Source organism: Pongo abelii, chromosome 3 (genome assembly GCF_028885655.2).
Source record: "Pongo abelii isolate AG06213 chromosome 3, NHGRI_mPonAbe1-v2.0_pri, whole genome shotgun sequence".
Taxonomy (NCBI): domain Eukaryota; kingdom Metazoa; phylum Chordata; class Mammalia; order Primates; family Hominidae; genus Pongo; species Pongo abelii.
Window position 1 is genome coordinate 196,175,780 of NC_071988.2, and position 25,698 is coordinate 196,201,477.

General features: G+C 38.3%; 1 long non-coding RNA gene across 1 annotated transcript; it reads right to left on the reverse strand.

Moving 5' to 3' along the window:
- Positions 1-5,833: 5,833 nt before the first annotated feature.
- On the reverse strand, positions 5,834-25,532 carry LOC134761361 (uncharacterized). Its single transcript, XR_010139887.1, has 3 exons — positions 25,151-25,532; positions 24,910-25,031; positions 5,834-7,389 (listed from the first exon to the last, which is right to left on the reverse strand). It is a non-coding gene; the product is annotated as an uncharacterized LOC134761361 (long non-coding RNA).
- Between the last annotated feature and the right edge of the window lie 166 nt (positions 25,533-25,698).

The window sequence follows — 25,698 nt, forward strand, 5'->3', positions numbered from 1 at the left end:
AAAATTGAAAGAAACCTTTCTTCTATGTGTGATATACTCTGATACGTTGTCTTCTCTTCCCTTCCCTTCTGGTCAGAATCAGCTACGTTGATTTTACACCCACTAATAGTGTATAAAGAACAACTTGAAAAAGATATTGACTCAAATGAGAGTAAATGAATTTATTACTGAAATTTGTTTCACATCAGCTATTAAGTCTCATTTTACTTTGATATTTCATTATTTTTAATTCCATTAATGAATGCCTCAGGGAAAGGTGAAAGAAACTAACAATTCGTAAGTATACACTGTGTGTCAGATATTACCTATGCTGTTCTACATATATCTCCTCTTTTAACAGTCACAATAATCCTACTGTTACCCCATTTTACAGATAAAGTAATGAAAGTTGAAAGACATAAAGTATCTTACCCAAGAATTCAATCCCATCTATTTTTTATTGTCCCTGAATGCAAGAGGCTAAATAACCATAAACATCGATAACACTGACATATCTGTTAGCTTTTACCTCTGGGCTGTTGTACCAAATAGTCACCCCTTTAAACTACATTATGCATTTTTGACTGCTTCAGAATAGAATTTGGGTTTAAATTACAACTCGAAATTAGGTGGGGGAAGATCACATATTAATTCTACAGAATTAATGAAACAGAACTCCCTGTTATGTGACTATTTTATTCTGTGAGTCTAATAGTTTTTTTAAAATTTACCCTTAAAATACTTTAAAAAAACACAATACAGGAACCTATATTCTCTTTTAGTTAAAAATAAACCAAACTTTGATAGTACAATTATAAACCTAGAAGAATTTTAGTTTGATTCCAGTGTTTGAAAGCATGATCAAACTCCAAGTTTATTTTTTCATTGTTTTTTTTTTCTCCTACAGATTCTTCTCCGCAATGGATTAACCACAGATATTTGAAGTCATACTGTTTAAATATCTTTGAATTATTTTTGTTTAAAAATGTCAATGGGTACGATAGGAAAAGTACATTTTTTTCCCTGTAACTTCAAAACAACTGAACAGAACCTTTGGACTTAAACCAAGAATTGAATGTTTTAGCTTTAAGAAGATTTTCTTCTCTGAAAAGTAATGAATGAGTCTCTTTGCAAGTTTAACTATTTCAAGTATCAACTCTCTGACTTTCAGCATTCTTTGGTATTAAAAAAATGTTTCATGTATAAATAAACGTAAGTTTTTTTTCTCAGCTATCTCTCAAATCTCGTTATATAAACTTCAGATACACATAAAACGTTGATACAGATGAATTGCATAATGTTTTTAAATGTTTAAAATGTAGTGTTCCATTTTGTTAATGGCTTCTTTCAAGTTTGCATTAGTGAATGACAACCCTTAAGAATAGCCTGCAATGACCAGAGGAATGGGAAGGATGTCATTTTCTACTTGCTCTCCATGGAAACTGAGAAGAGATCCATTACCGTGATACCCTTGGGGGAGCAGAGAAGTGTCCAGGAACTTTAAGTGTAGTAGATTACCAGAAAATCATGTACAGGCTGTGGGAAACACTGGAGGCTGACTGAGATCCAGAGTTTCTGAACTTAGTGTCAGGGCAGTTGACACCTGGGGTCTCCATTCAGATACTGAGAGGAATATGAGGCAGACAGATCCATGTGTGCCCTCCGTTTTGGGTGTCAGATCTCACAGGGGTTTCCCAGGGGCTGTGCTGTGGCTCCCAGGACACAAGGCTTCCCAAACTATAGAGGCTCGCACTGAGAGCAGCACAAGTCACTAAGGTGCACAAACTCCTTGGGCCACAGTGCCTGGGAGGAAGACTTCTCAAATTTCATTTGTGAAAAACATGAACTAGGGGAGGATGTAAAATTTGTAAATGCAGATTTTAAATGGAAATGACTTTATAAAATCATTCTTAAAATTTGTAAGTATATACTGGCTCATTTTTTTTCAAACTGTCTCTATTTTGATATAGTCAATATCTGTAGATGTTATGTAAGAACACAATACATTTCTTTTGTATTTCCATTCAAAACTAGTTCTATCTACAAGACAAATGGACTCCTTTTTTGTGAAGGAAATTTGTAGAGATAAGATGAAGGGTAACTATCACTAAGAGTTAAATGGTGACTAAGTTGATAGGTGAAGGTTATCAGAAGGAAAATATAGAATGATGGAAGGAATCGCTTTGTTTTCTTATTTTCTGAAGCACTCTTTGAACTCTCTGATAAAACCAAATTTGTGACAAAGTGCCGAAATCTAAAAAAAAATAATAATATCAACTTGGTGGGGAAGGAAATATATTTTACTTATGTATTTTATTATCTCCTAAGTGATTTAGTATGTGTAATAAAGTGAGATGAAAATAACATTCTTTCAGTATGAAAGCTTTTTATTTTTATTGCTCATAATTGACTATTGTATGATTACATAGAAATAAAGAAGCAGCCTGCAGAGGATTGTACTTTAGGAGTGCTAATCTGGCATCACCTGTGCTAAGAAAGGAGAGGGACTGGGAGTGGAAAAAGGCATTTTATTTTTAGTGATAAACATTGTGTTTCTAAAAATTAGATATTCAGCCTTAAATGTATTATAAGAAGATAGTTATATGGTAGAGTGAAAAGACAATAGAAGATAAGGAAAGACATCAGAGTTCTAGCTTGAATTTACTCTCTAATTAGAATGTTGCAGTCACTATCCCATGCTGAAATTTAGCTTTATGATCTATAAAATAAAAATTATGCCAGCCGTACTGTCTTTTTATGCTCTAAAACAAAAATTTGGGGAACAAAATTACTATTTCATCAAAAACAAAGAACTTTAGGACTTAGACAAAGTGGCCTTTTGTGCTACCCGGCGTCAGGGCTCCCTTCTACAGTGGAGGAGTGTGAAGCAGCAGCTGGTAAGCAGGCCCCGTGCATAGTATGAGCCCACCTAGCTCATTGACTTTCCCTTTCTTCTTCCTCTCTCTGAACTCTGCTTTAGCCATTCTCTGCTGGTGACTGTGCCATGAAAATACCATGCTCTCTTCCTTCTCTGGGTTGTTTTTTTCTTTCCCCACTAATCTCTACGTTCCTGCTGTAACTACTGTCCTCATTCTTGGGGTAATTTTTTTATTCTTCAGTTCTCAGTTTAATCTTGCGAAGGTGCATAAAACATCTAGAGTCAGAGCACCTAGGTTCAAATTCTATCAATCACTTTAACAGGTAGCTTGGGGCAAGCTATTAAGTCTGTTTTTTCATTGGTAAAATGGGAACAAGGACCTACTGCTTAGGGATTGCTAGGAGGTTTAAATGAGACGTTACATGTACAATGCTGGCTCTGTGCCTGCCATATAGCAAACACTTTTTTTTAAAAAAAGAGATAGGGTCTCGCTCTGTTGTTCAGGCTAGAGTGGTGGGGGTATTCACAGGAGTGACCATGGCTCACTACAACCTCCAACTCTTAGGCTCAGGAGATCCTCCCTCTTCAGCTTCCCAAGTAGCTGGGACTACAAGCGCACACCACAGTGCCTGGCAGCAAACACTCTTAAAGTGCTGAACAGTATTATAAGTCACAGAGCTATCTTATTCTCCCTGAATGGTAACATCTATCTCCTTGTTTTGGAAGTGCGTATTTAGGCCGTTGTCTTCTTACATACACCCACTGTTGTCCCCACATCCCAATTACACCACACAGTTCCCGAGAGTAGAAACTGAGTCTCCTTTACTGCTATATCCTCAATGCCTAAAAATTAGCCCGTTTCATGGTAGAGGCCCAATGAATATAGAATGAATACGTAGTTATTCCACTTCGCAATCTAATAAGGGAAAGAATCAGGCAGCAATTCTAATCCAGAGATAAAAATCTATAGTCAACAAAAACGATTTAGGGATTTGCTTTTTTAGCAGCCCCGAACTGTTGGCACATTTTAAAGTATTTATTTTAATATTTTGGTCATTTGAGGCAGATGACTAAGCAGGTTTGAATTCCCTCACCACGGAACTACGCTCTTTGATGATTTGTTCTTTGGAGACCTAATTCTGTGCAACTGTATATTGATAAAATGAGCTAACAATATGGCCAGGTATTCTTTATTTTGGATCTCATTGATGAAGGTAACATAAGTTGATAATCAGATTTTCCTTTTGCTAAAATAGCCAAGAAAATATTTTGTTAGGCCGGGGGTGGTGGCTCAATGCCTGTAATCCCAGCACTTTGGGAGGCTAAGGCAGGCCGAGGTCAGGAGATCGAGACCACGGTGAAACCCCGTCTCTACCAAAAATTCCAAAAATTAGCCGGGCGTGGTGGCGGGCACCTGTAGTCCCAGCTACTCGGGAGGCTGAGGCAGGAGAATGGCATGAACCCAGGAGGCGGAGCTTGCAGTGAGCCGAGATCGCGCCACTGCACTCCAGCCTGGGCCACAAAGCGAGACTCCGTCTCAAAAAAAAAAAAAAAAAAAAAAAGAAAATATTCCATTATTTGCTTTCTAAAGTCTCACAAATAATTTAGGAGCAAGAAGGCAACATGTGGGAAATTCCATAATAAAACATAAATATTTTTTCTTTACAAAAATGACAGATGCTTATAGCGATTCATATCTGGGGCACTAAGGTTTTCAACTGAATGTAACTATTCTCATTTTATGAAGAACCAAAAGGAAAAAAGAGTGATTTGTTTGCTCACTGGGACTTTAATCCCGGGTTTCTTGTCTCCCATTATCTTCTTTATACTGTACACTTTTGCCCAAGCCTGCTGTCCTCCTGTACTGCCCACGGGCTAATCTCATCATATCCCCTAGGTGCTACAAGAGTTGGAGCCATCCTCTCCTCATCTTCTACTTTCTGCCTTCTTCTGGGACATGCTATTGATCACCAGGCATCTTATCCTTGAAAAATCTCCTCTCTTCAACTCGAGAACTACTGCAGAAAGCAGCAACTTGGCGGCCTTTTATGGATGGGTGTTACTGAAGTTGGGACAAATCCATAATAAGTTCATTTCCTCTAAGATGTCTACCCCGAAGGATAATACTTAATTGGGCACATATACCCTATTGGATCTATATGCTCATGACTTTATAAGTAGGCATTCTGCATGCATGTGCAAAACAAAATAGAACTTAGGAGGATAAAGCATCCTGTAAAATGTGGGACTTAAGACTGTATCAGGGAAAGGAGAAGAAAATAAAAATATAAAATCTGATTTTTAAAATTATGACTACTGGAGTGTGCAGAGGTTTTCAAATGACTTGTTGGTGAATTGTAAATCTATAAAATGTGCGAAGCCATTTTATAAAGAAAAACAATGTTTATAATTTTTTACCCATATAATGATTTAAAAATAGAAGAGATCACCACCTACCCTGATTCTTCAAACAAGCATTTGCTTGCTTCAGTGATTGTGGGTTAGCTAGATGATCTTGGAGTTCTTTCTGTGATTTAGTCAGTGATATTGAACAGGCTCTACAGCAAGGAAAGAAGGGGAACTGTATAAAGTAAATAAACTTAACAAAGCAGAAGATACATGTACCCAGAGAGTTCAACAATTTAGAATATTTGCCTGATTTTTTTTAAAGTCCAAAAGTAATCTGTACTGATTATAACAGGAAGCTACTTTTCCAAGTTAGAAAATGTACGTGTGTGGTCAAAGCCCTCTTTAAAACAAATGCATTGAAAAATTTAAAAGGTCCTTTGTGGAAATCACAAGTTCCTATATTATATCTTCATTAAGTCTCTGAAAATATTTCAGTCAATTTACACAGTCCTTTAAGAAAGGTAGTATGTGCAAAAATATGCACTGATACCTAACTACAAAATTATTTTGCACATCACAAAATTGTATACACGATTGTCATGGATGAAACATGCTAACAATCTTTATTTTATTTGTATTAGTTATTAATTTATTAACAATTTTTAATTTGTTTGTATTATTTTATGCCTTCATTGATGAAGATAACATACATTAGTAACCAGTTTTTCATTTGGCTAGGCTGTTCAAGAAAATACCCTGTTCTCCATTTTCTAAATGCTATGAAAGTCGCAAAGTAATTAAAAGACCTCAGTGTCATGACAACACCATCATCCTTCTGGTCAACACATTTCAGTGATGCAGAGTGTATTGTAACAGCCTGCAGATGACACAAAACAATCTACATTATCATCAAATTTCATGTCTATACTAATAATAATTTTTCACTGAATGTAGCAACACCTTTTCTGGCTGGGGTTGGGCTGAGGACGGAAGTGCTGTTGAGAGAGAAAAAAAGGGAGAAAAAAGAATGCAAGCTGGCAACAAGTTAATGAAAATCATAATGGTATCAGTCTTTTTACATTGGAAATATGCACTCCATCATACTCAAACGGTGGGGAGGGCAGATCTCTGATGAAACTAGGGGACTGTGGTCGGGGTTAGGTCGAAGGAATAAAATGCCTTCGCACACATGAATCCTTACCATGTGTGACCAAGCGGGAGGAAACTGTGGTGAGACAGGGAAGGAGAGAAATAACTCAGTGTCTGGCATGATAATGTTGAATCTCTTCAGTAACGATTTCTGTGTTGTGTGTGGGTTATGGGAGTTTGATATTGCTTTATGCCTGATGCAAAGAAATGCCTTTTGGCTCAGATTAGGTCGTGATCACTTTAGTTTGGCACCTAGTTACCAGTGTCAGCATTTACAGTTCATTCCCAGCCATGGGTGCAGTAAGTCTCTGAGATCTCAAAAGCTGTAGGATGCAACCCACATTGCCTTCTGGCCTTCGAGGACCATGCCAAACTCCTTGAAGCAATGACAGCTAAGGGTCATAAGGCGGCACTGATTCTACCTATGACCCAGTTTATTACACTATGTCAGTAGCAGCTCTTGCAAATTAATTTCGCTCATTACAGCAGAAAATGAATCAGGAATACAGAATAGGACAAAACACTTCCACCAAAATTTTATAAGGTATTTAAATCAGAGGAAGGGAAAAATCCCTGGCTTTTTCCCAGACACGAAAGAGAAAGAAAGGAGGCAGCTGAGGTAGAAATTCTCATACATTATGCAGATTATCATGATTAAAACCTCCTAAGTAAACTGTGCTGCTGAGTATCCTTTAGATTTTGTTTTTGCAAAATCCCCAATGCTTTTGAAATTTGAAAATTCCAACTACTAGCCTATGAAACCCTAGAGAACCTGCAGACCAGAAAAGGAAACCTGGCATAATAAGAATAAACAATGATTCTGCTTAAGATGGATGTGAATTGTCAAAAGAAAAGTCCAAGGCAGACAAATTTCAGTCTCCCCAGACCCTTTCCAAACCTTTCTTCTGACAGCCCCCTAGAGATTTCTGAGGTCTTTTTCGAACAGGTCTGGCAGCTGAGCCCTCTTCGTCAGGAGTTCTCAATGGCCCCCAGGGTGCCTTTGTTTTCCCAAGGGGTTTTCATAGCATCCTCACCTGTGGTAAGAATAATTAGAATTTCCCTTTAAAACCTATAAAAGTCCAAATTACATGTCTTTTAAACATTTTTCTGTAGCTTTCCTTTATTTTATGTTTCTGTTCTTGTTTTTAAGGAAGGCAATGTATCGTGTCCTGTATTACCTTCCCCTGACCTCATAGCTTCCGAAAACAGGAACAATCATGGGCTTTGAAGGTAGGCCACATTGGTGTCACCAGTTTCTATGGCCCTCAGCAAGTCATTTAATCTTTCTAGGCTTCCATTTTCTCATTTGCAAGATACGGATTTTCTTACTGTGTGGTTATGTAATGAATGAATTATGTAATGCCTAATAGATATTAATTATTAAGTTTTTAAAACAGTCTTGTTCTTGCGAAGAAGTTAGGAACTGGGAGAAGCAATTTTAAAAAAAATCTACAGAATTGTTTACCACAAGCCGTATTTGTTACCAATATAACAATTTTAAGATTAGATGAAAGAGATACTTTTAATCTGAGTCTTCTCATCGATCTACACCAATTAAATCAGACTTTCTCAGCTTTGGCCATTCCCCAAGTTGCACGTGCAATTCACATTTCAATTCTGTATTTATAGGTGAAAGATATTAATCACATAAAGAAAAATAATCTCTTTATTATCCTTCCTTCTTGCCCTCTATTAACATACATGCTGTTTTCATTTCCCAAAAGGAAGTATCTCTCCAAGCCAAAACGTTACTGGCCTTGGTTAATATTCTTTTTAAATGGCACCTTTCATTCAGTAACTCCAAATTAACTCTTCATTCACAACCCACAGTTTGTGATTATTTGCACTACTGGATTATTTAATCCTTTATATTTTTCTCTAGTCACTTTATGTTTTTAATCTGACCTGTGAGTTCTAGGACTTGAACCAAGGGTTCCGATGAAAACTCTTTCTGAAACCAATGTTTTGCTGCTGCGGTCATTGTTTCTCGGCCTAAGATAGAGCGCTTATTACAATGAAAATTGGGAAGGGCAGTGGGGAGGAGGGATAAAAAGGCATAGTTAATGAGTACAAAAATACAGTTAGATGGAAGGAATAAGAGGTAGTGTTCAATAGCACCACAGGGTGACTATAAGCAGGAAAAACTTACAGTTTTTACATTTTATTTATTTATTTATTTATTTATTTATTACAGAATCTCACTCTGTTGCCCAGGCTGGAGTGTCGTGGCACAATCTCGGCTCACTGCGACCTCTGCCTCCCGGGTTCAAGCAATTCTCCTGCCTCAGCCTCCCGAGTAGCTAGGATTGCAGGCATGCACCACCATGCCCGACTAATTTTTGTATTTTTAATAGAGACAGGGTTTCACCATGTTGGCCAGGGTGGTCTTGAACTCTTGACCTTGAGTGATCTGCCCGCCTCGACCTCCCAAAGTGCTGGGATTACAGGCGTGAGCACTGCGACCTGCCTGAATTTTTCAAAATAACGAAAAGTGTAGAATTGGATTCTTCCTAACACAAATACATGATAAATGCTTGAGGTGATGGATATCCCAATTACCCTTACACATTGTATGCTTGTTTCAAAATATCACATGTACAACTATTATGTATCCATAGCAATTAAAAATTAAAAAATTTAAGAAACATTACCACTATGATTCCTTGGTTCCTTGAAATAAACATGACTCAAGTTTCTTTGAATAATTATTTTAATCCCAGTTCTCTGCTACTGTGGTCTCCAAAGTGCAATGCACAAAACAATCCATTGGGGGACAATAATATTTGAACTTCTTTCTGTACTTATTTTTTAATCTAAAAAAGGAAAGCCAATTGCAGTGGCTCACACCTGTAATCTCAGGACTTTGTGAGGCTGAGGCAGAAGGATTGTTTGAGGCCAGGAGTATGAGGCCAGCCTGGGCAATATAGCAAGACCCCATCTCTAAAAAAAAATAAATAAATAAAAATTAGCTGGGCATGGTGGCACATGCCTATAATCCTAGCACTTTGTGAGACAGAGGCAGAAGGATCACTTGAGCCCAGAAGTTCAAGACCAGCCTGGGCAAGAATAGTGAGACCTCAATCTCTGCAAAAAAACAAAAAACAAACAAACAAACAAAAAAACAAAAAAAAGATGGTGTATACCTGTAGTTCAAGCTACTCAGGAGGCTGAGGCAAGAGGATTGATTGAGCCTGGGAGATCCAGGCTGCAGTGAGCCAAGGTCATGCCATTGCACCCCAGACTGGGTGACAGAATGAGATCCTATCACTAAAAAAAAGGAAAGAAAAAGAATGACTTCACTTATAAAAAGACAGTGTTCTTAGTTTGTTTTAAAAATTATCTCTACATCTATGGTTACTTCTAGACTTGTATACTTTACCTATTTTCTTTGACTCATAGTTCTTCATTGATTAATCACACTGTATGAAGAGTTCACATGTGGTAATTTATGACCACAAATCCATGACATTGAAATTATGTGCTCCATTAAATTCAATCCACATTTATTCAATTCTACCTACTTTGAGTTCTATATCAGAATACTTATGAGATGTGCAAACGAGTCCTTGTATTTAAGGAATTTGTACTTACTATAATTTCGTAAGCTTAAAGTTATATATGTATATATGTATTTTATTTTTGGTATGAGGTTTCTTTTTGGAAATAGATGTAAAGTAATATAATTAGAATCCAGTTTGAAAGTCTAGAAATATCCTTCCAAGACCATAGACAATTTTTTCTAATGAAAATATGTTATCGATACAAGTAAAGAATGAAGATGTGGAGACTTGGAGACAGGTGGCACCTCGTGCTTCCTCAGAAGGGAAAGCCCATTTCATAACAGCTGGATCAAAGGCATGAAATGAACATGGAGCCCCTGAAGACGAAGAGAAGGCATGGCTGCCAGGGAGAAATTGTACAGTTAGTGTCACTCCAGGGTCCCAAATATTAGAAACTATTTCCTGTATTCTACTTGAGAAATTGTTTCCCTAATTAAGAAGACATAATACTTCCTAAGAGAAGCTGCTATTACCATGACATCCAAGTCTTTCTCTGGCAGTTCAGTCTTTCACCTTTCTCTTCACCCTCCACCTCCAAACACACACACACACACACACACACACACACACAGAGAGCTCCCTCCACTGAGGCATCTGGCACAACTAATCATCTTCAATTTCTTTGATTCACAAAAGGAACTGAGAGGTTACTGGTGACCGTATTAGATTGTATTTGGATGGAATGTAGAAACATTGTTAATTGTTCACTTAATTATTCATTCATTATTTCAGCAATGAATATTGATTAAGCACCTACTATATCAGAAGCTGCTTAATTATCCCACATATGCAATTTCTCCTTCTTATTAGTAATAGAACTCTTTGAACTTTCTATGGGACACTAGCCCCCCAGCTAGATGCTTGCTGCTGGGTTATGTGTGCAACATTTCCTTAGAAGGAAAACTTCTTACCTTCCACTTTCTTTCTCCTTATGCAGTTACAGGAATGCAGATGTGATTCCAGTGACTTAGCTTCAACTCTATGGATGAGGGTAACCTAGAGGCTAGAAGAACAATAGGACAGAAGAAGCCTGGGTCCCTGAACAACCTTGTGGAGCATAGACACCTACCTGGCCTGGACTGCCAGCTCACAGTGGGCCTCTCCTTGAGAGAGAAGGAAACTTCCTTCTTGTTCAAGCAACTGTACTTTTGAGAATCTCTTGGTCTATACCCTAATAAATAGGCCATCATAAATGGATATCAAAGTAAAGAAATTTGTGTAAATGATTTAATAAAACATTACCTTAGGTATGAAATAATTCTAACTTGTACCTTGACAATATCAGGTATTATTCATGCCCTTTTCTCTCCCTGTAATGTCCCTTATCCATGGGTAGAAATTATATTTTCCATCCAAGGTTTGCTCAAATATTATCTACTTAAGTAGCTCTTACCAATTTTGCCTCTCCTCCTGAGCTGACCCTATGCCTTCTATGCTGTTCCAGGTAATATTAATCTCTTCCTTTGTGCTTCTTTCACAGGATATACTTTTTTGTCTAAGATAATCACTATAGGCATATGTGTATAGATTCCACTAGGGGCTTCAGAACAGAAACTATCATCTTATTAATTTTTTTCTCCCTGATATCTAGGGCAATGTCTTATATATAATAGGCCCTTAGTAATCCCATAAATGTTTGTGAGATATTCACTGACTATAAGCCATACTCCGTATTTATTTAGCTAAAACAGACGTCTTTCATATTTAGTCAGCAGAAAATGCTCACATTTACTCCTTTCCTATTTACCAAATGAAAGGGTAATTGTTTTTTCACTGATTGCACTAGAAGAGTGTCTTCTCTCTCTCTTTTAAATAGACTGTCTTTAAAACATATGACAGGAAAAGTGACTATTGTTAGGATAAGATAATTACGATTGTAACAGCTAGTTAAAAGAAATGTCAGTTGCTCCTGTTTTATTTTTCACAGGATAGAGCTGTGGCCTGTCTCAGTATGATGTTTTCAGGATCTGGTATATATTTTTATTTTCCTACATGAATCTTTCATCCTTTTACTGACATTTATTCATTTTATCTAATTATCCTAAAAGGAAAGCTCTGGCCAGGCAAATTGGTTGTTGTCTGCCTATGAAGAGACAATCATATCGCATCGCTTAGCTTTCAAGTTTTGTGATCAGGAACCCTCAGGCCCATTTTTAAGGAGGTTTCAGGCTAGCTGAGCTTCACTGTCTCCCAAAATGTACAAAATGAGATTACATGATGGACAAGATCAATTTACTGGAAGGTACTTAAGCAGTAAATCTGGAGCTTTTTGTCCAGTCACTATTGCTTTCAAGCTTTGTGGCAGAAAATTAAGCCACAAGAGCTTTGACAAATTAGATATTACTACCTCTAATTGTGTATGTTTAAGCTTATCACACTGAATTGCAGCATTGTAACTGACTATTATGCCAACAAGGCCTTCGTTTAATCAGCGCAGTGCCATTTAATAGCAATTAATCACTCAACTAAAATGTCATATTAAGGTCACAGAAACTTGAAGGGCTAAAAGAAAAGAGAACATTAAAGTCAGCTGATAGAGGAAAAGAGCGTGGTGTGCCAAGGGAAGTTCTGAGCACTCTTTTTCATTAGAAGCTGGTAGAACATTTAATGAGAATTCAGTCTTAACTTTCAGCTGAGATCAGAACAATGTGCCTCACTTGGTTAAGCAGGAGGCTATTCTGCCCATTCTTAGTGGGCTTCTGTCTGTAAATAGGATACTCCTGCCCACAGAATACCTGAAATTTTACAGATGCATGATTTTTATTTGTATTATTCTTTGGCTTTCTGGCATTTTCCCCTTTCCTATTACTTTTAAGAAGGAAAGAAATCAGATATGATACGGTACTGAAGACAAGAAGAAATAAATAGCATCATTTTGCACAGTCACTTACAAGATATTTATAAAAAGGAACAATTGGATTCACTTGTTTGCCAGGAAGATTTTACTTCCCAGAAAACTTGTCAAATTGAATGTTATAGTACAAAAAGGAAAGACTGAAGACTTTTTTTTTTTAATTTTAATACTCAAGGAGTACTATGCCAGTCTGAAAGTTCTCTGTTAGCCCCTCACAGGACAAAACTTGTGAGAAGTAATTTCACCTGGAGGACCGGGACTCTGCCACTCACGGCTCATTCCTTATGCTTTAACCCTGCCTAGCCCTAAGAAACATTGTTCCACTAACTGATTGAGTCTGAAAACAGAGCCGTGGTAAAGTGTATATAGACAAAAGGTACACTTAAGGTCTCTTTTGTTAAGGAGTAGTAGGTAATTTTATTTTATTTTATTTTATTTATTTATTTATTTATTATACTTTAAGTTCTAGGGTAGATGTGCACAACGTGCAGGTTTGTTACATATGTATACATGTGCCATGTTGGTGTGCTACACCCATTGACTTTTTCAGCAACGTGGATGGAACTGGAGGCCATTATGTTAAGTGAAATAAGCCAAGCCCAAAGAGACAAATATTGCGTGTTCTCATTCATATGTGGGAGCAAAAAAAGTGGATCTTAGAAGACAAAAACTAGAATGGTAGTTACCAGAGGCCAGGAAGTGCAGGGGGAAAGAAGACAAAGGAGAAAAAAGAATATAAATGTATTTATTACCATGAACTGTACACTTAAAATGGTCAAGATGGTAAATTGTATACATGCATCTCCTCAGTAATAAATAGTTTTTTAAAAAACTGACTCTAATGACCACTCTTCAAACTTGCAATAAATAGCACAGACACTGGAAACAATGACCACCTCCAATAGGAAAAATGAATTTCAGTTTTCATACCCACTGAGCCTGTGAAGCTCGGTGAACAAGATGTCTGTGTTTGAGCAAGGCTCGCTCAAATAGTTTCCTGCAGACCCATGTGGAACAGTGCAGTCCACTAGCCACACGAGGCTACTGAGCACTTGAAATGTGACTAGTATAAATTGACATGCACTGCAAAGATGAAATACACACTAAATTTCAGAGACTGAGTATAAAAAAAAGTAAATTCATTAATAATTTTTTGTTGATTACATGGTGAAATACCAATTTTGGAGTGTACTGAGTTAAACGAAATATGTTACTAAAATTAATTTCACCTGTTTCTTTTCACTCTTTTCAATGTGGCTACTAGGACGTTTAAAATTATGTGTATAGCTCATATCATATTTCTATTGGACAGTGTTTGTATAGACCAATGAGCAGAGTCGCTTACATTGGTATCACCATTGACCTGGACCAGATGTGATCCAGTAACCCAGAGGAGAAACACTTCTGACCTATTCTAATCCTCTAAGCCAAACAGGCTCTTAATCAAAGAGCTAGTGTTGTTACAATATCAAACGGAAAATAAATATAATAACCTCAATAGTACACTTGAAAAAATGAAGGATTACTTTTAGAAAGACAGGAGTTGCATTATTCAGATTGAAGGAAAAAATAACAAGGCGAAATTTAATAAATATCTCCTGGGGACATATGAGACAGGTTAAGATTGCAGCATGAAGGTTGGAGGTTAACTTAAATGATTTCTTAAGAGTCAGGGTTGTTTAACACTTGATACAGGTTGTGACTCTTCTTTTCCTGGAGGGCAATGATAATAAGGCAAGGCCTCCTCTGAAGTCCTAGATAAGCATAAGATTGGAGAAGACAATTTAAGATAGCTATGCCGTATCAGCACTTATTCAGATACTTTGAGTGCCTCTGAAAGTTGGTGATGAGACGGGACTAGATTACCAGCCCTTTCAAACACACTGAGCCTCAGTCGGAGCCATCTTTAATTTCTCTCCTTAGGTGTTAATAAAATTCATCTTAAAATTTATTACTTTATGATATCTCAACATTCTCTTACAAAATTTGCACTTAAAAGCTTATCAAAATCTTATACCTGGAAATTGAACGGAAGCAACTTACAAGCTGAAACAGTGTCTTTAACAGTAAAAATTACCTTTTTATTATAATACACCCTTGTATGCATGTAACTATATCATACATGTTATATAACTAAATGTGTATGTGCACTATAGGATATAGTAGCCATTCAAAAACATTTGATGAGTGAATATATGTTGACTCACAATTGAAAAAAAAAACCAAACGTCTGCATTTCCACAGCTGAGGTAGAGAAGGCAGCTGAAGTGTGGCAGAAAGCCCAGCCTCTCCAGTTCTGGTCCAGTGCATTTATATTGCAAAACTTTGATAAGCAAATGCTTCACATGGGTATAATAAAGTTTGGAAATTTTACCAATGAGATTTAGTGTTAGAACAATTTTATGCCTTGGTAAATTATCAATAACTTCTCTAAAAATATCGATGTTTTAAAATCTCTTGCAAGATAACTTCCTCAGAGAGCATGGCTTTATATTAGTAAGTAAAGGAATAGTCACTACATAGGTCAATAGGAGAAAACCAAATGGAACCACAAGTCTCTTTCTAAAAATTCTACCTAAATAAAAGTTCCTGATCAAGTTAAAAGCCTAGTTTATAACGCATGATGCTTTGTCTGATCTACATACAAGGTAACTTCTTGAGTGGAAGCCTTTGGGCTTTTTTAGACAAAGGTTTCTGGCCTCCATTTTTATAAAGCCTAGTTAATTTATATGCTGAGGTCTTTGGTGGATCACAGGTGTATTTTCTCTATATTTATAACCACACATCAATTTTTAAATGGAAACATCTGAGCTTTCAGTGGCTCTGAGCCAGTCTTGAGTGAGGAAGCCATACTCACACAAAACGTGGTATAATAACCAGGTGTAGCCAAAATAAGGCACATCCATATGCATGTCGAGTTTCTGCCACATAAGGAATTTATAATAGAGTTTATCACTTATCAGAATGTATTTGGGCTTATACTGACTCCATTACCAAGGAAAAGCAATTTTAATGAGGCTTTCCTGTAAGGAATCTACTGTTTCTTCTTCCTAAACTATCAACTACACCTGAAAATACTTCCAGAAATGAGAAAAATAGTTAATTTTCAGCCATTGACTCTACCTTTGGCTGGATGTATTCCTTTAATTTCGGTGCCGACGCATAACTATTTGGCCTTTTATAAACGTTGCAGTTTTCTTCTGAGTAGATTTGCCCTCACTATGTCAGAAAACATGCATATGTACTCTTCCAAATGAGGGGAGGGCCTTATAGCCTCACTGATGATGAGCCCAGAGTGAGTCACTGAGGCTCTTGATACTGTTTTCTGAAAACAACAAAAAAGGGGAGGAGCCAAGATGGCCAAATAGGAACAGCTCCAGTCTACAGCTCCCAGCGTGAGCGACGCAGAAGATGGGTGATTTCTGCATTTCCATCTGAGGTACCGTGTTCATCTCACTAGGGAGTGCCAGACAGTGGGCGCAGGTCAGTGGGTGAGTGCACCGTGCGCCAGCCGAAGCAGGGGCGAGGCATTGCCTCACTCAGGAAGCACAAGGGGTCAGGGAGTTCCCTTTCCAGGGGTGACAGACGGCACCTGGAAAATCGGGCCACTCCCACCCGAATACTGTGCTTTTCCGACGGGCTTAGGAAATGGTGCCCCAGGAGATTATAGCCCGCACCTGGCTCAGAGGGTCCTACGCCCATGGAGTCTCGCTGATTGCTAGCACAGCAGTCTGAGATCAAACAGCAAGTCGGCAGCGAGGCTGGGGGAGGGGCGCCCGCCATTGCCCAGGCTCGCTTAGGTAAACAAAGCAGCCGGGAAGCTTGAACTGGGTGGAGCCCACCACAGCTCAAGGAGGCCTGACTGCCTCTGTAGGCTCCACCTCTGGGGGCAGGACACAGACAAACAAAAAGACAGCAGTAACCTCTGCAGACTTAAATGTCCCTGTCTGACAGCTTTGAGGAGAGCAGTGGTTCTCCCAGCACGCAGCTGGAGATCTGAGAACGGGCTGACTGCCTCCTCAAGTGGGTCCCTGACACCTGACCCCCGACCAGCCTAACTGGAAGGTGCCCCCCAGCAGGGGCAGACTGACGCCTCACACGGCCGGCCAGGTACTCCAACAGACCTGCAGCTGAGGGTCCTGTCTGTTAGAAGGAAAACTAACAGAAAGGACATCCACACCGAAAACCCATCTGTACATCACCATCATCAAAGACCAAAAGTAGATAAAACCACAAAGATGGGGAAAAAACAGAGCAGAAAAACTGGAAACTCTAAAAAGCAGAGTACCTTTCCTCCTCCAAAGGAACGCAGTTCCTCACCAGCAACGGAACAAAGCTGGACAGAGAATGACTTTGACGAGCTGAGAGAAGAAGGCTTCAGACGATCAAATTACTCCGAGCTACGGGAGGATATTCAAACCAAACGCAAAGAAGTTGAAAACTTTGAAAAGAATTTAGAAGAATGTATAACTAGAATAACCAACACAGAGAAGTGCTTAAAAGAGCTGATGGAGCTGAAAACCAAGGCTCGAGAACAACGTGAAGAATGCAGAAGCCTCAGGAGCCAATGCGATCAAATGGAAGAAAGGGTATCAGCCCTGGAAGATGAAATGAATGAAATGAAGTGAGAAGGGAAGTTTAGAGAAAAAAGAATAAAAAGAAACGAGCAAAGCCTCCAAGAAATATGGGACTATGTGAAAAGACCAAATCTACGTCTGATTGGTGTACCTGAAAGTGACGGGGAGAATGGAAACAAGTTGGAAAACACTCTGCAGGATATTATCCAGGAGAACTTCCCCAATCTAGCAAGGCAGGCCAACATTCAGATTCAGGAAATACAGAGAATGCCACAAAGATCCTCCTCAAGAAGAGCAACTCCAAGACACATAATTATCAGATTCACCAAAGTTGAAATGAAGGAAAAAGTGTTAAGAGCAGCCAGAGAGAAAGGTCGGGTTCCCCACAAAGGGAAGCCCATCAGACTAACAGCAGATCTCTCGGCAGAAACCCTACAAGCCAGAAGAGAGTGGGGGCCAATATTCAACATTCTTAAAGAAAAGAATTTTCAACCCAGAATTTCATATCCCGCCAAACTAAGCTTCATAAGTGAAGGAGAAATAAATTACTTTACAGACAAGCAAATGCTGAGAGATTTTGTCACCACCAGGCCTGCCCTAAAAGAGCTCCTGAAGGAAGCGCTAAACATGGAAAGGCACAACCGTTACCAGCCACTGCAAAATCATGCCAAAATGTAAAGATCATCGAGACTAGGAAGAGACTGCATCAACTAACGAGCAAAATAACCAGCTAACATCATAATGACAGGATCAAATTCACACATAACAATATTAACTTTAAATGTAAATGGACTAAATGCTCCAATTAAAAGACACAGACTGGCAAATTGGATAAAGAGTCAAGACCCATCAGTGTGCTGTATTCAGGAAACCCATCTCATGTGCAGAGACACACATAGGCTCAAAATAAAAGGATGGAGGAAGATCTACCAAGCAAATGGAAAACAAAAAAAGGCAGGGGTTGCAATCCTAGTCTCTGATAAAACAGACTTTAAACCAACAAAAATCAAAAGAGACAAAGAAGGCCATTATATAATGGTAAAGGGATTAATTCAACAAGAAGAGCTAACTATCCTAAATATATATGCACCCAATACAGGAGCACCCAGATTCATAAAGCAAGTCCTGAGTGACCTACAAAGAGACTTAGACTCCCACACATTAATAATGGGAGACTTTAACACCCCACTGTCAACATTAGACAGATCAACGAGACAGAAAGTCAACAAGGATACCCAGGAATTGAACTCAGCTCTGCACCAAGCAGACCTAATAGACATCTACAGAACTCTCCACCCCAAATCAACAGAATATACATTTTTTTCAGCACCACACCACACCTATTCCAAAATTGACCACATACTTGGAAGTAAAGCTCTCCTCAATAAATGTAAAAGAACAGAAATCATAACAAACTATCTCTCAGATCACAGTGCAATCAAGCTAGAACTCAGGATTAAGAATCTCACTCAAAACCACTCAACTACATGGAAACTGAACAACCTGCTCCTGAATGACTACTGGGTACATAACGAAATGAAGGCAGAAATAAAGATGTTCTTTGAAACCAACGAGAACCAAGACACAACATACCAGAATCTCTGGGATGCATTCAAAGCAGTGTGTAGAGGGAAATTTATAGCACTAAATGCCCACAAGAGAAAGCAGGAAAGATCCAAAATTGACACCCTAACATCACAATTAACTAGAAAAGCAAGAGCAAACACATTCAAAAGCTAGCAGAAGGCAAGAAATAACTAAAATCAGAGCAGAACTGAAGGAAATAGAGACACAAAAAACCCTTCAAAAAATTAATGAATCCAGCAGCTGGTTTTTTGAAAGGATCAACAAAATTGATAGACTGCTAGCAAGATTAATAAAGAAAAAAAGAGAGAAGAATCAAATAGATGTAATAAAAAATGATAAAGGGGATATCACCACCGATCCCACAGAAATACAAACTAACATCAGAGAATACTACAAACACCTCTACGCAAATAAACTAGAAAATCTAGAAGAAATGGATAAATTCCTCAACACATACACCCTCCCAAGACTAAACCAGGAAGAAGTTGAATCTCTGAATAGACCAATAACAGGAGCTGAAATTGTGGCAATAATCAATAGCTTACCAACCAAAAAAAGTCCAGGACCAGATGGGTTCACAGCCGAATTCTACCAGAGGTACAAGGAGGAACTGGTACCATTCCTTCTGAAACTATTCCAATCAATAGAAAAAGAGGGAATCCTCCCTAACTCATTTTATGAGGCCAGCATCATCCTGATACCAAAGCCTGGCAGAGACACAACCAAAAAAGAGAATTTTAGACCAATATCCTTGATGAACATTGATGCAAAAATCCTCAATAAAATACTGGCAAACCGAATCCAGCAGCACATCAAAAAGCTTATCCACCATGATCAAGTGGGCTTCATCCCTGGGATGTAAGGCTGGTTCAATATACGCAAATCAATAAATGTAATCCAGCATATAAACAGAACCAAAGACAAAAACCACATGATTATCTCAATAGATGCAGAAAAGGCCTTTGACAAAATTCAACAACGCTTCATGCTAAAAACTCTCAATAAATTAGGTATTGATGGGACGTATCTCAAAATAATAAGAGCTATCTATGACAAACCCACAGCCAATATCATACTGAATGGGCAAAAACTGGAAGCATTCCCTTTGAAAACTGGCACAAGACAGGGATGCCCTCTCTCACCACTTCTATTCAACATAGTGTTGGAAGTTCTGGCCAGGGCAATCAGGCAGGAGAAGGAAATAAAGGGTATTCAATTAGGAAAAGAGGAAGTCAAATTGTCCCTGTTTGCAGATGACATGATTGTATATCTAGAAAACCTCATTGTCTCAGCCCAAAATCTCCTCAAGCTGATAAGCAACTTCAGCAAAGTCTCAGGATACAAAATCAATGTACAAAAATCACAAGCATTCTTATACATCAATAACAGACAAACAGAGAGCCAAATCATGAGTGAACTCCCATTCACAATTGCTTCAAAGAGAATAAAATACCTAGGAATCCAACTTACAAGGGATGTGAAGGACCTCTTCAAGGAGAACTACAAACCACTGCTCAAGGAAATAAAAGAGGATACAAACAAATGGAAGAACATTCCATGCTCATGGGTAGGAAGAATTAATATCGTGAAAATGGCCATCCTTCCCAAGGTAATTTACAGATTCAATGCCATCCCCATCAAGCTACCAATGACTTTCTTCACAGAATTGGAAAAAACTACTTTAAAGTTCATATGGAACCAAAAAAGAGCCCGCATCACCAAGTCAATCCTAAGCCAAAAGAACAAAGCTGGAGGCATCACACTACCAGACTTCAAACTATACTACAAGGCTACAGTAACCAAAACGGCATGGTACTGGTACCAAAACAGAGATATAGATCAATGGAACAGAACAGAGCCGTCAGAAATAATGCCACATATCTACAACTATCTGATCTTTGACAAACCTGAGAAAAACAAGAAATGGGGAAAGGATTCCCTATTTAATAAACGGTGCTGGGAAAACAGGCTAGCCATATGTAGAAAGCTGAAACTGGATCCCTTCCTTACACCTTATACAAAAATCAATTCAAGATGGATTAAAGACTTAAATGTTAGACCTAAAACCATAAAAACCCTAGAAGAAAACCTAGGCATTACCATTCAGGACATAGGCATGGGCAAGGACTTCATGTCTAAAACACCAAAAGCAATGGCAACAAAAGCCAAAATTGACAAATGGGATCTAATTAAACTCAAGAGCTTCTGCACAGCAAAAGAAACTACTATCAGAGTGAACGGGCAACCTACAAAATGGGAGAAAATTTTCGCAACCTACTCATCTGACAAAGGGCTAATATGCAGAATCTACAATGAACTCCAACAAATTTACAAGAAAAAAACAAACAACCCCATCAAAAAGTGGGCGAAGGACATGAACAGACACTTCTCAAAAGAAGACATTTATGCAGCCAAAAAACACATGAAAAAATGCTCACCATCACTGGCCATCAGAGAAATGCAAATCAAAACCACAATGAGATACCATCTCACACCAGTTAGAATGGCGATCATTAAAAAGTCAGGAAACAACAGGTGCTGGAGAGGATGTGGAGAAATAGGAACACTTTTACACTGTTGGTGGGACTGTAAACTAGTTCAACCATTGTGGAAGTCAGTGTGGCGATTCCTCAGGGATCTAGAACTAGAAATTCCATTTGACCCAGCCATCCCATTACTCGGTATATACCCAAAGGACTATAAATCATGCTGCTATAAAGACACACACACACGTATATTTACTGCAGCATTATTCACAATAGCAAAGACTTGGAACCAACCCAAATGTCCAACAATGATAGATTGGATTAAGAAAATGTGGCACATATACACCATGGAGTACTATGCAGCCATAAAAAATGATGAGTTCATGTCCTTTGTAGAGACATGGATGAAATTGGAAATCATCATTCTCAGTAAACTATCGCAAGAACAAAAAACCAAACACTGCATATTCTCACTCATAGGTGGGAATTGAACAATGAGAACACATGGACACAGGAAGGGGAACATCACACTTCGGGGACTGATGTGGGGTGGGGGGAGGGGGGAGGGATAGCATTGGGAGATATACTTAATGCTAGATGACGAGTTAGTGGGTGCAGCGCACCAGCATGGCACATGTATACATATGTAACTTACCTGCACATTGCGCACAAGTACCATAAAACTTCAAGTATAATAATAATAATAATTAAAAAAAAAAGAAAACAACAAAAAAATTGCTGGTGTCTGTATAGAAAATGCTTAATTCTTTCCAGGTATCAACAAATTACTTTGCTAGTCAGAGTATCAATGTTGGATGGTGTTGTGAGGTTTACATCCATGTATAGAAAACCACATTGATGCTGCAAGCAAGCTATTATAAAAAGATGAAAAATAATATATTTTTAAAGGTCTTTCCAACAAGTTATTGGAATTGTTCCTTTAAATATTAGGAAAGCACTCCAACTAGTATACTACCTGGTAAAAATTAAAGTAACTACTACATGCTTTTTTTGGAAGACCCCAGTGATATTTCCAAGTGTCCTAAAAAAAATTCTTCTTCCCCATCTCAATCCCCATCCTCTTTTGAATGAACAGCCATTGTTTGAGCCAGGCAATTTAATTCTTAGGACTTTTATCAACATGACAGGTCTCAGCCTAAACCAAGGAAGTTTTTTTCTTTTTATTTGTTTTCTTTTCAAGATACAGATGATATGCCCCTATCCAATGTACAGTTTAGTGAGATGGATGACACTTCACTCACTGGCAGTTCAAGGAAGTCTTAGCCTAGCTTGTTTACATGAACACGTTTTAGAACAGCCATATAGCTTCCAGCCAGCTCTACCCTGCTGCCCAGCACTAAGGGGGAAAGCAGGCAGTGAGCCCATAAGTCGCTGATAAACTAACTCCCCATTTGGCAAGCAGGGAAGGGAATGATAAGGGCTCTGATTTATGTTTTATCTGTCGCTAAGTTTTCAGCCAGCCTGAAATGACTTGGTTCTGTTATCACCTCAGATGCCACAGGTTTCTTAAGTGAGGCAGATTCTTTGGCGACTTTTAAAAAGAACTTTATTTCACCTCTTGCAGAAGGTTAGCTTAGCGATGGATGCTGCTTTAAAACACTCCCATCTGGCTTCGTAAACTGTGAGGCTATAAACCAGCTTGTGGGCTCTATTCCATGGTTAATTCTTGACATCACCTGCATATAACTATGCTACCTTTTTGGAAACACAAAGCTGGGCTTGATGCTTATATAATGACAGGGATGCTTGAATCTTTTTTAAAAATTACATACCTAAAAATGTGTTAATATGAAAATTGCATACATCATCCTACCCAAACTTATCTAAAAAGAAAACTTTCTACAAACTAATTTTCTGTCAACATAGGTTGACTTCAGATAATAAAAAGAAATCAAGAAGAAAAATCTGTCTTCAGGGAGAAAAAGAGTGTCAGTGGATACAATTAGAAAGCAAAAAAAAAAAAAAAAAAAAAAAAAAAAAAAAAAAAGACCCTGTTTTCTGTGATGGATGCTGCAGGACAGCTCTGGGGGTCAGTGGGAGATTAGCTGACATAAAAGCAAGGGAGTGTATCCTTATCTAGTAAACTAACACAAGTCAGTAAATGAAAGCCCTCGGTCCCCAACCTATTTCAAGTTGTTTCCCCCTAAGTTTAAATTGGCTTGTCGTTTTACAAGGATGGATGGGTATTATTTTTAAGCCTTTATTTTACAATGGAAGAATGTGAGTGTTTCACAAGTGAAATGTTCCCATGGAGAAGGGAATAGCAATGAATCATAAACAGTGTAAACACTCCCAAGCTTCTTATATATGTAAGGTTATGTGCTAATATCTTCTCTCCCAGGAGTGTTTTCTTTCCAAACACCATAAGAAGAGAAGTAGGGGCCAGGGAGAGGCCTTTGGAGCTATCTTTTGAAAACAATGGGAGTCTATCTCCTCTATTCTCAACTGTGTAATCTTTTGTTATCTGACATGAACTCATAGAAACTGACTATGTATTTCCCCTCAGTAATATCCTTCTGGGACCTCCTTTCCACCCACCTTCCTTCAGGATAAAATCTAAACTTCCTAGCAAGCTGGGGCCTTCCTAAACTAGACCTTTAGGATTGGCCACTGTTTACCCATCTGGCCTCCTCCATTGTCACTTTCCCACAGGCACTTTTTACAGAAGGCACACTAAAGCACCTGAAATTCCTTGATTATTTGGTGCCTTTATACTTTATTGATTTTACCCTTGTCCGGAAGAGCAAGGAGTTTGAAAATATCAGTTTTGATCACTACTATACTTCTAAAGCCTAAAACTGCTCCTAGAACTTGCTAAGCCTGAAATAATGTTTTGTTCACCAAATAATGTACACATGCTCCTCCCTGGATTTGTAAAACCCTTCTCCTTTCTTCCCCTGCCCGAATTTTTACTTCGATTTCAAAACTGTGTCACTTTGTGGATGTCTTCTACCTCCCATATGCAGAACTGGAAAAAACATCATTTTCACAGGGTCTTATAGCACCCACTGCACTCCTTCAACATTTTCTACATTGCATTTTAGTTGTTTGTATCCACTAGCAGAGAACCTCTTACAGGTGGGGATTATTTTCCAGCTCTGTATGCCCTGTGTCTAGGTGAACATATAGTGAATTCAACTAATGCCCAAGTTCCCTCCATGCCCAAAGGCCTAGATAATCTGTTCCCTAATTAACCTTTCAGACCACTTCTCCCACTTCTCCCCATTCTCCCTCCCCCTAATCTAGTCACACAGATTTCCTTGCCTTTCCTCCATATGCAATGCAAATCTTCATCCCCTCCCACTGTGGTCTTTCTCTCTGCATCACTCCTCTTCCTGAAAGCATTCTGCCCATAACTCTTGCATCACTTTTGTGCAAATTGTCACCTGCTTAATGAGGTCTGCCTTGCGCACCCTCCCTGAACTGCAATCATACCCACCCTCATTCCTACCCCCTTTTGCCTTCTTACCTCCTGACACACAATATGGTGATTTGTAGGTGCGTTGTTTTTGTGTGTCCTCCATTTGATCTCAAGTTTCAGGAAAGCAAAGGTCTTTGTTTTATTCATTGAAGTATCTTGTATCTTAATGCCTGGAATACAGTCAGCAATCAATAAATATTTGCTGAATAAAATACTGAATACATATTTACTGTTTTAAAAATATATATATATATAATCAATTACATAGTTGAATAGGGTCATTATCTACCTTAACACATGTCCTTTCTTTGCCTCAATAAAAGCTATAGAGTTTTTCACTGCTTCTTTTGAAAGTCCAATATGTAGCCTAATTGAATTCACAGTTCAGTTCCTAATGCCTCATTTAAATTTTCCTTTTAAATCGAATTACTTGCCTTCATAAAGAATACTTTCTTTGGCTCAAACTTTTCACAAACTTGCAATCTTGCCTTGTAAGCCACAGTTTTCAGCCCCTGTTTAAAATCATGGTTGATTTTTAAGTCAGCCTTCTCCACTTTTGATGACTTCCATAAAAATCAGTTTGTAAGCTCTTAAATTCCTTAGTGTATTCACTCTACACATTGGGCAGCTGAGAAAAATAGACCAGGAGCTGGACTGGGGCTCCTGGAACCTCAGCTTCCGAAGCTTCCTGTTGCTGTACAATTGGCTATAAAAGAGTTCATTTTCCCTATAAAAATATTTTCACTTTATTTATGTTCCCACTTTTTTTTTTACCACAATTTTAAAAACCCACTAAAAGCACAACATAAAAATATTTATACTTGTTTTCTCATCACC